General features: G+C 36.2%; 2 pseudogenes; both read right to left on the bottom strand.

Annotated features, from left to right (window-relative positions):
- Positions 1-133: 133 nt before the first annotated feature.
- LOC137714602 (zinc finger BED domain-containing protein RICESLEEPER 1-like) lies at positions 134-2,889 on the bottom strand (annotated as a pseudogene).
- Positions 2,890-5,365: 2,476 nt separating this feature from the next.
- On the bottom strand, positions 5,366-7,094 carry LOC137714601 (E3 ubiquitin-protein ligase CCNB1IP1 homolog; annotated as a pseudogene).
- Between the last annotated feature and the right edge of the window lie 5,312 nt (positions 7,095-12,406).

The following is a 12,406-nucleotide window of genomic DNA, read 5'->3' as shown; positions in this document are numbered from 1 at the left end:
TTTTAAGAGCACCAGATAGGCCAATAGCTGATCCATCAACCTTGTATCACAAGATTACACCATAAGTCGGTACATTGCGAATGTACGGTTAGCAAAATAGATCTGGAGAAACATACCATGGGAAAAATTAACTCTATTCAACAAGAATTGGTCTGACTGAAGGGATTGGTCTAGCAGAATGGCTTGACAATGAATTGGCATATGATAGAAAAGAGAAATAAGTAATTATTGCAATAAGATCACTGCTAAGTATAGGTCATAACGAAAGAACGTAAAATTTAAAGTGCAATTCACATGCATTTTAATTCCACCCGCAACCAATCTTGTGTGCATAGCAAAGCCTTTCGAATGTCAGGATTCAGTGAGCTTCGACATTCATCAAGCACTCTACCACCAAGGTTGAATGCTGATTCTGGTGCAGTAGTTGACATAGGAGTTCCCGGAACGTCACGTGCCATCATGGACAAAACAGGGTACCTTGGCGTGTGGACCTTCCACCAATTTAATATCTTAAAATCACAATTGCGCGGAAAGACTGGTTCCTCTAGATACTTGTCCAAGTCTGATATCATGTTTTGGCTCTGAGAGGTCTCATAGAGAAATTTGTCAAATCCCTTCAATCGATCCCTACAACCAGTGCTGGTACTCGGTAAGCTGCTGCCAGGCAAAGCTGAACCTTGATCAACCATTGTTGAGCAAATTGAATAAGCATCAAAAAGTTCCTTGAGTCCATCAGAAACTTCCTTAATCCTATCCAGAGCAGTACTACCGTATATTTGAGAGTAGTAATACTCCACCAACTTCATTTTGAATCGGGGATCCAAGATCGCTGCCACTGCCAAAGCCAAACTGCACTTGCTCCAGTACTTATCAAACTTAGCCTTCATCTTTAATGCTATGGAACTAAGAAATTCGTCCGGGCTCTTGCACCATTCAATTAATTGGATGTCAACATCACAAATCTCAGGAAAATATATACTTGCAGTTGGACATTTGTTGCCAGAAAAGACATTAGTGATTTCAACAAGAAGTTTCAAATAAACCGTAACAAACCTCGTCCATTCCCATTCTGTATCGGTTAGAGCTAATGTCTATGAAGGGTCTTGCTATTGCAGGAGAGAAAATGCACCCCTGTGTTCCAAGGCTGTTTCAAGCATAAGATACGTTGACTTCCATCGAACTGGGAAATCAAGAATTAATCTCCTTTGACTATTGATTCCAACTTGCTGAACAATTTCATTGAAGTTCCCTTGTGTCACTTGTGAACTTCTTACGTGTTTGAAACTTCCTCGAATATTTTGTAGCACTTCTCTCATTGCTTCCAAAACATCCTGCACAACTGAATTTAGAAAATGTGAAGCTGAGCGAATATCAAATAACTGACCATGGACCAAGAGAGGCCCGTTTTGGGAGACCCGGTCGTTGATTCTTAGAACAATGTCATCATCGGTGGAACAACCATCAAATGTCAAGGCAAACAATTTACTGTCAATGTCCCAGTCCATCAGACATTTGATAACTGCTTCTGAAAGCCAGTCCTCCGTACGAGTAGATTCAAGTGTGACAAAATTCAGAATTTTCTTTTGTAGTTTCCAGTCCTCATCAATATAGTGTGTCATCAAACACAGGTACTCAACGTTTTCTGGAGAAGACCACATTTCAACAGAAAGGTTAATTCTGCCGTGCAAACTATCAAGCATCTCATACACTTGATGTTTTTCCTTCTTATAAATTTCCATTCAAAACTGTTCAACATCATTATTCGGAACAACCTCAAATGATGGCTGAAGGTTTTTCACAAAAACTTTGAATCCAACATCATCAACCATGCTGAACGGGTAACCATGCACTATAATCATACGAGCAAGATCATAACGACTACATTCGTGATCAAATTTTCCGCTTGCAATGGTAACTAGTTCATCCTTTTTTGGATCCTCTGATCCAACTTTATAATTCCTTGCTGAATATAATAATCTTTTCTCTGTGCTTCATCACCATTATTACTTGCTATGCCAACGATATTATCTTTTTTCCTTCTCTTCGCTGAAAGTAGTTGCGATACATCAAAGTTCGATCGTTTCAGGCATCGCTTTAAATCGTTTCAGGCATCTCATTTTCCCAACTCCTTAATCTAGATATTATTGTTTATTAATAATAATAATAATCGGCCGAAAAATTGTTCACTATACCCTAGGTCCCCGACTGTTCGACCAAAAAACGTAAAAGAGGCCCTAACAATAGTTCGGTGAGGCCTGTTACGATTCCGCCATATACAAGTCTAACCGTCACACCCTTCACCAACCCTCAGGTACTACCAATGTATTAAAGGCGTGAGGCGTGGGCGAAGCATCCGAGGGATAGCCCAGTCTAGACGTGAGGTAAAGCTTCACTGGACCTAAATTTTTTAATATATACACTGAGCGTACACATATATTATAAATACATATACACACATATATATACATATATTATATTATATATATAAAATAGAGGATGAAAAGCACAATGATCACACATATAATAATGCACGCAGATGACACACACATCCTTTATATAAAAAATAAAAATCAGAAAACAAGGCAGAGAGATGATAGTGCAAGGAAGAGGTATGAGGTAGTTAAAACCCTACCCAAAATTTGGGTTTGGGTAAAAAAAAAAAAAAAAAAAAAAAATCCCCTGAGGCGTGCCTAGGTGGCTCCGGCGACGCCTTCCACCCACTCCCTCAAAACAGAGGCGGCAACCGTCGAGTCCAGCCTCACAGGGCGCGCCCTGAGGCGAGCCTTTTCAAACATTGGGTACTACTATGCCGCTTGTGATCCTTTCTGTTTCATTGTCCGCTTGAACATGATCCTTCGCGTGGACGCTCATATTCGAACTGCTTGCCATGCTAGTTTTGCTGGGTCGCTTGCAATTTTCAGCTTTAGCATTCGAGCTGTTTGCTAAAATGCCAAAGTTAATAAATTTGGTTTGAAATGCCAAGAAACATGGAAACAAAACAATTTAATTTTTATTATTAAGCGAAACCAGTGAACTCAAGAAGCCTGTAATTTGAGTGAAAAAGTGGAATTACAAGTGAGAAAGGTAAAAAAGATTTCTACTTTTTACCAAATTTCAAGTTATTAACCATAATTTGTCATTTTAATTTTCTGTTGTTTTGTCTATATATATAGAATCATGTATGAGTGTATCATGTATCATGCTTGACGATGCCGACTAAGGTTGGTTTGTGTGTTTAGGGCTTGCAGAGAAACTCCGTTGCTTCTTTGTCCAGGATTCTTTTTTCATAATGGTACTAGTTTCTCGGCCCCTACCTTGTATGATCATGGCTTTTACAAGCTGAACTGATGTTTGAGAAAACTGTTGGAATAAGTGCAATTCGCGGTAGATTTATGTGAACTGTGATTTTGCCGGTAAAACCCGGTAAATAAGAAAATGCCATACCCAAAAAAGAGAAAGAAGTTTATGAAATTTAAGGTATTTAAATTGTTTCACCAATAACTTTTGACTTTGTAATTGTACAGATCTATTAGCCAAGGACATGATATCTCTTCACTAGCAATGTCTTTGGTTGTGGGAATATACATTTTTATTCTTTCTTTCTACATTTTTCCTCAAAATGGAGCCTCGAGTGAGGAGCAGAGAGCCACGAGCTTGCTCTTCTCATAGTGCTCCAGAAATTGATTGCCTTGCTGTTTCAGAAGGATGGTTTGGTTCCATCTTTTCGTAAATTTTGCAAAGGTGTACAAGTAACTCGTATTTTCTTATTCATCATATTATGATTTTTTCCAAGCACCCTTGTAATTCGGTTTCTTTTGGAGAAATTGCAGATACTGCATTACTTGGAGAACAGGTGACAGGTGCACAAGGATGCAATAAACTTTTGTCAGAATATTTTTGCGCCAGAAGCCTGTTGAGTGGAAACCTATTGTACGTAACAATCTATCAGTTCGTTCTTCATTTCTTTTTTCCTGGTTTTGGTTAGGTGGAGAAGCTCAGGAATGAGTTTGATGCTAATAGAAGCACGGGCTCTCTTTGCGGTGCAACAGTCAACAACTTTGAACAGGTGAGACTGACCATGAATTTGACCTAATGATGGTTGGAGTCTGGTTACTAGTTTCGCTCCACTATTCTAGGGTGTCTTTAAGATCAGTCAGTACTGGAAGGAGAGAAAGCATCTAACATTAACAAAAGACGTTGACATTCATCTTTAATGTAAGTTTTATACCGTGCTCAACCCTTTGGTTGTAAGGAATATTTGATCAAGGTAACCACTTGCTTTAAAGGAGAGTACTCAAATGAAATATGTTTGCCTGCCAAAGACCTGCTATGATGTTAAAGCCATCTAGAGTTGGCTCCATAGAAGTACGTTTCATTAAGTGCGGTTGATTGGTCATAGGCAGGCCCACTCACTCAGAAGTTAGGCTTAGTTAAGTAATTTTTGTATTTTCTACTTCTTGTGAACAAGTCCTGCACAACCTAAATGTGATAACGTTTTGGAGATATGGAGTGAAGGATTTGTAGAAAAATTCAGTGATTTCAGTGCAAAGTAGCAATTCCTTTTGAAGTATCATAAATTTCTGAAGATCTGTTTTTCTTTTCATAGGTACTGGACAACATCCTCGAGGATTGAGCTAATCCTCCAGTATATGGTAAGGGGGCCCATTTCACCAGGAAACACCTCGAGCTTAATGCACGGATTAATCAAATCTGATCAGTCCATGGAAGCGACGTGGTTGTCCAAAGAGGGTGTCATATACATTGACGGTTCTCATGTTTGCTATTTCAGACAAGATGGCGATGCAATTGAGATATCTTCCAATTCCCCAATTTTGAAGGTTTTCTTGCCTCACCATTTACAGAGAATCAGTGAAGAAACATGAGGAGGGATGTTTAGATAGAAATATTTTTTGTTGTAGATACGAGCTGTAAATACCGCAGAACTTCTGTAAACATGCGTTCAGATTGTAAGGTTTTAATTCTTTGATTTCCAGTAGAAATCTACTAGGAAAAAGGTCTATGATTGCCAATTTATTGTATCTCTGCACCCACTTATTAATGACAATTTTATGTTCGTTATAATCACCGAAAAGCTGAAAAAGAAACAGAGAAAAACATTGAATCGTATGATGCCTGGGTTATCCTTGCATCACATCACATGACACGTTTTTCTTGAAATGGTATTGGAATTATTCGGAATCCTAACTTCCCCTGCGTTTACTAGCACGCGAGTAACTTTCTCCATTCCAAGTAAATAAACGTGCCATTCGTTACTAGTTACATCTGCGTAAGGTATACGTAATTTATATAGTTCATCACAAGACGCTGAACAAAGAGGTTACTTTATTGATATCTTCTAAGGTAATTACCTAAAGTGAAGCAGAGGGAGGAGGGAGATGTAGAGGCGAATCAGCTTCCAGGGTGCAACGAGCATGCCTGTAACCATGTCATCAGAAGCTGCTTCACCCCAAAAACGAAAATATTTACAGTAAATGATGTCACAATTGATGCATTTTTCTGTCACAGCATATGATTGTTTTTTTAATAAGGTCTGCAAGAATTTTCTCTTTTTAACTAAGGACGAAAATTACAGTCGCAGTAAACATAGCCAGCATGACTTTCAGGAAACAGCGAGCACTCAACTTCAAGCCTAGAACCTGAAAAATCAGGTCATGAAAATTCAGGAATGGATAGCTATGTAAACTTGGAAGAACTAACATTACAACTTACATGAACATCTGGGGGTGGCGGGAGAGCTGAGGCCTCTTTATTGGGGAGAGTATCATGTTCCTTAGAGACATTATGGATGGGTTGCTAGCTCCGTTTCCAAACATAAGGTGACCACCAGCCCTTCTGTTCCAAGCATCAACTGGAATGGCAGCTTGTTTTGCTGGTGATTCCAGCGTGATGTCAAAAGGTCCCCCGGAGTTTGAACTATTCTGTCTCGCTGGCCATATATCCTCCTTCGGCCCTGGAGTTTCAGGAGCAAGAACCGACCAATCTGCAAGAAATAAGTCAACTGGTTTTGGAAATATTTGAGCCAAAATTAAAAAAATGAAGTTATGATGTTCAGGTCAGTTGCGTTATACCATCAAACATCCAGAACTTAGGAGGGCTATCAAAGAGAAAAGTTAGCATATGGATTCTATTTACTGCTTTAAAAATTTGTTTCTGGTAATTCATAGAATACTATCGCAGCATTGAGTAAATTAGTTGATGCATACATTATTTCTGCAACTTTAAAGGAAAAGAGTTACCTTTTCTTACAGCTTCTCTGTTAACCATCATAATGTCAGCTTGGTTTGAGAAAATATCAGGTTCGTTTCTTGAAAAGAAATTGGTCGAAGGTTGGATGGCAGATCGTTTAACTGACTTGTACTCGCTCTCAATTGATCGTACATTTCATCTAATTTCCTCTTCTGTCTGGTACATGACTTGACAAAGTCATTATACGAGGGCCCCAACTATATGCCTCAGGAATGAGTATCAGTAGGTATGGAAACAAGACCTGGATTTCTCTGAAAACTTTTCTTGCAGCTCCTGCTTATCCTTGGACAAGCTCTCAATTTCTTGTTCCATCATTTGGCACCTTTTCGCCATTTTCTGGTATGCAGCATGCAGTTGTTCCATTTTCTCACCAAACTTTTCTTGCATTGCTTCAAATTTCTGCCGATACTGAGCTTGTATTCTGTTCATCTTGTACTGCACTTCCAATTCCCTTTGGCTCATGTAGAACATGACACTTTTGTGTGCACTCTTCATTACTAGGAATACTGTCAAGGGAGTCACGTCCACTGTCCCTTTACAAAATACTGAATACAATACGATAAAAACCTAATAAAGTTCCGTCACCCCCTCATAAGAACTGTACCAATCACGTATCAGATTTTCCAATTGCAGAAAAAAAAGAAAGGATACATATCTGTGGAGACACTCCAATCATGGCCATCTGAAACAGAATATGTTGCGAGCATTAACAAAAGGATACAGAAGCTACAAACGCAAACGCAAAAGAAAAAGTAATATAAGGTATGAAGGCAGTGCTTGCGTACACTTGTGCATTCATCATTTGGATTGATATCAAAAGCTTTCATATGACTGCCAAGAGGAAAGCAAAAATGAGATGGGAAAAATGAAAATAAGGCAACTGCCATATGTAAGTAGGAAATAAGTTTTCCACAGTGCTTCTATTCAAAACATTTTATTGGTGGCAGGAACTGTCATATTATAGCTTGAATTTTCGGTTCTGTCAAGAATTGCTCAAACTAGTTGCTGCACGAAAAATGATTCTGCAGCAACCATTGATGCCAGAAACAGACTAAATTTCGTCTTCGGCAGTTTTTCCACACAGTGCATACAGTTACACTATAAAGGAAATAGGGTTCTTTAGAAAAAGGCCTTTGAAACTCTTATTTTCCAAACAAAAACCCACATAATATTAAACTTCCAAATAAAACCCAAATTTCAAATAGAGTACCATGTAGACAAATATGTAACCAATTATTATCACATATTTACAACTTATGCCACAAAACTCTAGTTATGTCAATAAATATTATTATCCACCCTAATTATGATTAGCAATTAACCCCATATGGAAATTTTACCTTTCTTGTATGATAAATATTAGGAATATATATATATATATATATATATATATATATATATATAAATTTAGCCATGTTCATAAACAATTTATGGGCACATTTTTCGTTTGGAAAGAAAAATCCTTTGTCCAATCAGTTATTTTGCATCAAATAATAATATTGTTTTATAAAACAACAAAAAACCAATTAATATTCTTTTATGTTGTGGGTAAATTATTTTACCTAGATTATTATATACATTAGGCATTTTTTGTTTGTTATCATATATGCTTGTTCAAAATAATTTATCTATATTTATATGTAAAATATAAGTAAATTAATTTTGAATCAAATAGTATTTATTTTGTAGGTAAATTAAAATAGGAATTCCATTATTTTGGGAAATTTAAACAGTGCCTAAATAATTTCGTAAAAATTAAACCAAGACAAATTATCTCCATTAAAATAAAACACTACATATTCGACAAAAATAAATAAATAAATAAATAAATAAAATAAAATAGTAGATACGTTATTTTCTTATAAGATTAAACAATAGGTAAATTATATTGTAGGTACATTATGTTTGTAATATAAAAAAAGAAATTGAAATTCATAAACAAAAAGTAGTAGATATATTAATTTTTAATCAAATTTTCTTTATGTGTTGGTGAATTATTTTCATGCATTATTATATATATTGGGCATATTTTACTACTAATATATATGTGTGCAAAAATTTACCTATATTTTCATATAAAATATGGATAAATTTATTTTGAATCAAAAAACATTTTTTATTCTATAAGTAATTTTTCTTTTTTTGAGTTGAAATGATAGCGACTTTATTAATGTCAAGAAGACGACATACAATAATCCAAGAGGATACTCTGGAGTAAATTATTTTGCATGTATCATTACATATACAGGGCAAATTTATTACTAATACACATGTCCAAATAATTTACCTATATTTTTTAAATATAGGTAAATTATTTTATAGTGCTCTTTCAAATTTTCATTTGGTAAGAAAATGACAAGATTAAATTAAAATTGTCTAATTTTATGCAAATTTAAAAAACAATTACAAACTCTTAAGACCATCTCCAATGGTTGGGCTAAATGCCAAATTTTTTAGCCCGGAAAATTTAGCTTTTAGCCCAGAAACAACTTTTCTGCTCCAACCGTTCTGGCCTAAAATTTTAGCCCGGGATTATTAAAGAATGCACTTATGCTATTTTTTTTGTTAAATTAATTTTTTTTTTTAAAAATAAATATGTAGACTATCGTAAATTAATTTTATGAACATTTTAATCTAAAAAAATTTAAATTCCGATAAATATTGAAAAATCACTAATTTTAACATCCACATTAATTTTATGACAAAGGTAACTTAAAAAGCACATGATTAATAAACTTAATTAATAAAGCACATAATTAATAAAGCACATAATTCATACACTACATAAACTTAACAATCATATCCACTATCTTCACTTGGTGATGGACTTCGTTGAAATGTTGGGATATAGGGTTGAGAAGATTCATCATCTTGAAACATACTCCTTGAGGCAGACTTTCGCATAATTTCCTTTTGCTTACCACGTAAGAACTTCTTCCTCTCTGGAGTGTATTGGTTGAGGTCCTTCATCATGAATTCAATTTCAAACCTATTTTCCTCCCTATCCGAGATTTCCTTCATTTGCAAACGCATTCGAGCCGCTTCTTCTTGGCGAGCGCTATGAGTTTCGTTCAATTTTGCCATTCCGGTATCAAAGTGTCCACTCATCAGATCTTGGGACTTCCCTTTTCTCTTTGCTTCCTTTTGCTTATCTCTTCCTGGGGGCCTTGCAAAAGAAGGAGATGGGGTCATTTCATCGACACCTTCAGCAACACCTTCATCTCCGGCGTTTGTCTGTGCAGCTTCACGTTGAAATAATCTTCCCCATTGTTGGTCCGCATCGGTTCCCCACCTTGGACAATCCTTGAGGATGTCCCAAGCATGTTGCAACTTAAAAACTTGATTTTTTGGTGTTACTCTTGTCTTGTAAATTTCCATTGCTTTGTCACCCTATGCAAAAAATACATAAAAATAATTAGTTGCAACATAATATTATGTACATGACAAATAAAATATCAAGAACAAAACTCACAATTTCTATGGCGCTCCTCCCACTAGCCATGCCAACCACGGCTCTCTCCAAGCTTCCCTTCCATAAAGTGCATGCTTTGTTGATAGTCTTCCACCGATCATAAACACCACCACTATCCCGCCTGCTACCATTGCAGTTTTCTTGAAACTTTGCAATGATTTTATCCCACAAAACCTTCTTATTTTGATTAGTGCCAACTGCACCATCTTCGCTAACAGAAACCCATGCCAAGCATAGAGCAACATCTTCCTCACAAGTCCAATTACGACCTCTAATATGCTCTCTTGCCATGTTGAACAATTTGGAAATGGAAAGAAATGGTAGAAAGATAAATTGGAAGAATTGGTTGAGAAATTTGAGTTTTGTGTGGATGTTTGAACAAATACATAGGTATTTATAGAGTTTTTGGGTGAATTTTGAGTTAAATAATTTTTTTTAATTATTTTAACCGTTAGATTTAAATTTGGGCCGTTAGATCTTTTTTTTTACCGTTAGATTTGATTATATTTGATCTCAGCCGTTGGATTCAATGTATTTTAAAATAACATATTTTAAAAAATCAAATTTGAATTTGGACCGTTGGATCAACCAACGGTCCTTGAAACACATCCGTTGGATTGCAAAAATAGCCGTTGGACTTCAGCTGGGTGGCTGACAACCCGCTGACAGCGGGGCCCACCCTGTCGGGCTCGGTTTGCAAGCGCTCCGCGTGGGGCGCGTACGCGAGTGAGCGGGCCGAGACTGGCCTTTGGGCCAGCGAGTCCAGTCGCGCTGGGGGGGAAATCTGGGGGGAATTTGGCCCAATTTTAACATTTGGCATTTAGCCCAATGTTTTAGCATGGGTTGGAGATGGTTTGGGGGGGAAATTTGGCATTTAGCCCATTGTTGGAGATGGTCTAAGGAAAGTATAACATTATTAGTTCTTTTTTGCCTTAACATACAATTTGTTTTGATATATTAATGCAATGATTTTAAACATTAATACATTTCTTTTTATTAATTTCTCACTTCAAATCTGCATAGAATTAAATGTCTACATCAAAACGGTAATGAGGGGTATTTTAGGTATCTGAAAAATGCAAAATGTGTAAAGGCAAACAAAATTAATGAATTTACTTATTATGTGGAGCCTAGTCATTGGGTTTTATTCAGATAAAAAGACTATGTCAGGTTTTTTTTAATAAAATCAAATCAGTCAAATTGACGTATTTTCACATAAATTACATCTTTTTGTTCGCAACCGCAAAGAAAATAACTTCATGTTCACTGATAATATGATTTCCATTTCCTCATCAATAAATAATCAATGCTTAATATACGCAAATTCCTTTGTTTTTTAAAACATTTTCTTAGCAACCAAATAGTGAAAAGAGAGTTAAACTTATAGAGAGAATCATACCTGAAAGTTAAACAAAATTCTGCTCCAAAGGTTTGATTCCGTTGATTTCAGAACAAAACCTTCAGCTTTCAAACAACAGACCTTCCGATTGTGATCTTCCGCTCGTCCAACTCGGCCGTCTTCCGATTCGTACAAAATCTTCCTGAAACGCCCAAAAGTAAAACGAAATTGAAAATTACAGATGATAGAGAACAAAACTGGCGATGAAATCCGAAATACGAAATTGTAATACTTTACGGAGATTTACCGCAAAAGTTGAAAATTTCTTTGTTCTTTTTTCCTCTTCCAATCGGAAAGATGAAGTTCCAGCTATTCGAAGAGGACGCAGAGAGAGAAGTAAAGAGAAACCCAAGCGGTTTGGGAACACATTTGGCGGGAAATGTTCTTGCCGCTGGGATGACTGGTGCGCGTAAGGCTTCTGATTGGAAAGATAAATACCCGTCGAGATATGAGATTCGGGTCGGGTTAATGTGAATGTGAATTAATGGGCTGACTCTAGCCCAAACTCTCAACTCTGTCTTAGCCCAGCACCGAAAGTCCTGTTACCTTTCGGCACAACCTACCGAAAATCCTCTCTAAATTCGGAAGTAAAATTCCTGCCAAAATGATGGATCATGAGCCTCTACCGCATCATAGAGTTAACTGAGTTCAACGGCCACGACTTGATTCCGTTCAATCACTCATTAATCAGTTTACTTCTTCAAATTTCGATAAACACTAAGGAGTTTTTTAATATTTTGTTTTTAATTTTTAATTTTTTGTAGTCAAACGTAAAAACATCTTAGCATTTTTAAAAGAGTGTCAATGTGATATTTTGGCATATTCAAATTTCAACTATATGGGCCTCATTTATTATACTTTCATTTCAAGTAAGTGAACATTTTCCAAAGATAAGTTCAAAATTCAAATCGACCTTGCTTGAAAGAAAGCAAGAAGTCACCTTATCATGCCTAGGAGAATGACCTATATAAAATATGCATGTCATCAAGTAGCGGTCATGTTCATTAATGAAATAGCATATTTAAGTTCTTTTCACATAACATTGCATTATTAGACAAAACCACACATATCAATACACTTGTTTCATATAAGTTGTTCATCACATGTAATGCCTAGAAAGCTAATTATTTATGAAAAATTGCTAGATCCTTTGTAGATTATATTATGTGATTGTACAAATAGCAGATAAGATTAAAGCATTTCCAACCACACAAGTTTGATACTTGATGATATTTAAGGCAGCTTAAATAAGGCATTATAGCCTCAAT

This window comes from Pyrus communis, chromosome 14 (genome assembly GCF_963583255.1).
Source record: "Pyrus communis chromosome 14, drPyrComm1.1, whole genome shotgun sequence".
Lineage (NCBI taxonomy): Eukaryota > Viridiplantae > Streptophyta > Magnoliopsida > Rosales > Rosaceae > Pyrus > Pyrus communis.
This window is presented reverse-complemented; position numbering and strand designations above follow the sequence as displayed.